General features: G+C 42.4%; 1 protein-coding gene across 3 annotated transcripts in view; it reads right to left on the bottom strand.

The window, feature by feature from the left end:
• Window positions 1–4,066, bottom strand: part of Tcf25 (transcription factor 25) — a 35,387-nt gene that overhangs the window by 27,590 nt on the left and 3,731 nt on the right. The window lies entirely within an intron of this gene.

Raw genomic sequence — 4,066 nt, 5'->3', positions numbered from 1 at the left:
GGGGAGAACTGTGAACAGGGAGAACTGGGATCAGAGAGGCCTGGGAACAGAGAGGACTGTGAATGGGGAGGACTGGGAACAGGGAGGACAAGGAACAGAGAGCGTCTGACCCATACATCACCAGCACATCTCTGAGCCTGTGATGAGTTCTGGCTTAGTCAGTGCACTGAAGATTTGCATCATCCTTAAGTATGACAATCAGAGTCCCCAAACCACAGTGACCTCCATTTATTGAGTACCACACAAGGGCAACTTTAATTTCTTCTCTTCCTTATGTGTATTCTGCCTACATGCATGCACCTGTACCACGTGTATGTCTGGTGCCCACAGAGACCTGAGGAGGGTGTTATAAGTCCTGGAATTGGACAGCTGCAGGTTGCCATGTGGGTGCTGGGAATTAAACCTGGGTTCTCTGGAAGAGCAGACAATGCTCTTGACTTCTGAGCCATCTCCAGCTTCAATGAACTATTTTAACTGTTAAGACTTCCACCCCTGTAAAGAGAATTTACTTTCTGCGTTGGCGGAAGCCAGCAGAAGTCTTCACTGTGAAGAGCGACTATGTACCTGGGAATCGGGTGCAATAACCGACATCTATAGGGCTGATGTGACCAAACACCTGGGAACACCCAGATTTTCTTTTTTCATTGCTGAAAAACTCTCACAAATAGAATGCTAACAACACACTCAGTGTTTCCTCACAGTAATACTCATTGTGCAAACCTTGCTAGAGATGGCCTCACTAGGGTGGAGAACAAAAAACAATGACCCTGGACGGGACAGAGCTCAGCAGTTAAGAGCACCGGTTGCTCTTCCAGAAGACCTGGGTTTGAGTCCCAGAGCCCATATGGATGCTTAGAACCATCTATAGCTCCGGTTCCAAGGGATCAAATGCACTCTTCAAGCTGTCCTGGGTGCCAGGCACACATGTGATACACAGACACACATGCAGACAAAGCATATACATACATATATAAATAATGAATATTTAAAAAAAAGAAAGAACCTGCCCATCACTACCCTCATGCCACTGAATGCACTGCTACGGCAGTAAATATTTAGTTCCGCTTTATAGTCTCGTAATATGTTTCGTCCTATCTAAATAAAGGCATGGCCTTTGCTCTGGCTTCTGCGTAGTTAACGTCTAAGCCTCTGGTAATTTTCCACAGTAATGTCTCCTCCTTTGGGGCATCGACCCATACTGACCAGAGGACTTACAGGGGCCCTGAGCCAAGTCAATGGTAGCAATGTGATCTGAGGTGGGTATCCAAAGGCAGTAAGTCAGCCTCCTGAAGCCCCGCAGACCCAGGTCAGCCATGGGAGCGGTACAGTAAAGCCTCCTTTAATGAATCCCACCAATATACCTTGTACACAGCTCATCCTGTAACCCCTGGGGCCAAACAACAGAAACCTAAACGTGGAAACTCAGGCCGGGAATGCCCACGCACACTGTCAATGCGTGATAAGTGTCACCTGTACAAAACAATGCAGGCACAGCTCCGGAACTTCATTCTTCCAGCCATAAGCCATAAGAACAAATCAATTTTGTATTTCTCACCAATGATGAATTTGGAAGGTGCCCCGAGAAGCCCTGTAGTTGGAACTAGTGTGTGTGTGTGTGGGGGGGACAGTCATGTGATTTTTTTCCTCATTCTCTGCAGCTGTGGAGAATCCTGCTTATATAGGTTTAGATGAGGGTAGGGAGTGATTTATACATTGTTCTAAAATTATGAAATCACTATTATGTGCAAAAGTGCTATTTAACTCTTTGGTTAGTTTGGGTTTTGTTGAGACAGGGTTTCTCTGTGTAGCTCTTATCAGGCCGGCCTCGAACTTAAAGATCTGCTTCTGGCTCTGCTGGGATTAAAGGCAAGTGTCACCACTCCCAGCTCCAGCTTTTTTTCTTGTTGTTAAAGATTTTATTTATTTATTAAATAAGTGAGTGCACTGTCATCAGTGTTTTCAGACACACCAGAAGAGGGCGTCAGATCCCATTAGATGGTTGTGAGCTGCCATGGAGGTGCTGGGAATTGAACCCAGGACCTCTAGAAGAGCAGCCAGAGCTCTTAACCACTGAGCCATCTCTCCAGCCCATCCAATTTTTATTTATTTATTTATTTATTTATTTATTTATTAAAGACAGTCTCACTACATAATCAAGGCTGGCCTTGAACTCGCATCAGTCCTCCCACACTAGCCTCCATGTGCCACCACACCCAACTGAGTCAATTTTTTGAAATTTATTGTCTTTTTTCTTTTGAATTTATATGTATGTGCATATACAAGTAATATAAATATATTACAAATATAGTTATTATATATATATATATATATATATATATATATATATATATATATATATATGTAATTTATTTATTTTTGGTTTTTCGAGACAGAGTTTCACTGTGTAGTCCTGGCTATCCTGGAACTCACTCTGTAGACTAGACTGGCCACGAATTCAGAAATCCTCCTGCCTGTCTCACAAGTGCTGGGATTAAAGGTGTGCACCACCACTGCCCAGCTAGTAATATATTTATATAACTATATTATTATTAGTTATCTATTTATATAACTTTACAATATAATGTTGTTTATAATATATATTAGCTATGTATTTATATTACTTATATATTTATATATAACAGACATAAATTTGACATAAATATACATAATTATGTTTCTATTACTAATATATTTATATTACTTATATATTTATGTAAATTATATATTTTATCACATATATTAAATATATTTACTTATATATTTTATGTTTACTTACTTTATAATATACTTACTTAATATTTATATTTCTTATCTATTTATGTTAAGCATATATTTCTATATACTGCATATATGTTATATATAGCATAGTCTATATGTGTATAAATACGTTTTTATTTTGGTTTTCTTGGAGACAGCATCTCTATATGTAGCCCTGGCTATCCTAGAACTTAGTATGTAGACTGGCTTAGCCTCAACTCACAGAGGTCTGCCTGCCTCTGGGTGTACCACCATGCCCAGTGACCAAGCCATATAAACAAACAAACAAACAGGAATGCAGAACCTGCCTAAGAGCCTGGGTTCAAGCCCCATCCCTGCAAAACAAACAGAGTATCTTACTCACTGTCCAGCAGTAAGAAAGAGCAAACAATAAACCTCAGAGGTACATCCTGAGCAAGGGCCAGGCACGGGCGAGCCCACGCCAGATGTCGAAGGTACCCATACTCCATGCACTTTATTATATAACTTCAATCAGTTGGTTTTTTGAGCCAGGGTCTTAGCACGTCGCCCTGGTTGGCCTAGAACTTGATATGTAGGATGAAATGTCCTCTAACTCAGAAATCCTCCTTAATGCAGGGATCCATGGTGTGAGCGGCCACATCCAGCAACAAAATGATTTTTAAAAACTCTTCTACTGAAATGGTCCAGATGACTTCTAATCTAGAGTCAGGTGTGGCCCTAGGCCATCTCTGAGCTTCCCCATCAGCCCCTAAGAATGTGTCAAACAAGCCAATTGCCATCATGTGTTTGCAGAGCTATTCTGCTCCTTCCATCTCCAACAGGACACATCTACACTGTTGAGTGCTGATCACATGCCCAGCACATGCTACAGGACGCACCCATGAGCTGGCACAGGCTTCATGACAGCCCCACCGGTTAGCAAGAACATCTCCCAAACTTGCATTCAGAGTCCTGTCCAGGCTCTCAGACTACAAAGGACAGCCAGGACGGGCGGCGCTGACTCCACACCCTGGTACACAAGTCTAAAGCAGCAACTGTTTGTTGCCAGGCAGTGGTGGCACACGCCTTTAATCCCAGCACTCGGGAGGCAGGTGGATTTCTGAGTTCGAGGCCATCCTGGTCTACAGAGTGAGTTCCAGGACAGCTGGGGCTACACAGAGAAACCCTGTCTCGAAAACAAAAGCCAAACCAAAACAAAAAACTAAAAGCAAGTGTTTTTTTTTTTGTTTTGTTTTGACTTTTCGAGACAGGGTTTCTCTGTGTAGCCCTGGCTGTCCTGGAACTCACTCTGTAGACCAGGCTGGCCTCGAACTCAGAAATCCACCTG

This window comes from Mus pahari, chromosome 20 (genome assembly GCF_900095145.1).
Source record: "Mus pahari chromosome 20, PAHARI_EIJ_v1.1, whole genome shotgun sequence".
Lineage (NCBI taxonomy): Eukaryota > Metazoa > Chordata > Mammalia > Rodentia > Muridae > Mus > Mus pahari.
The sequence above is the reverse complement of the archived record's forward strand: the minus strand, read 5'-3'. Positions and strand labels throughout refer to the sequence as shown.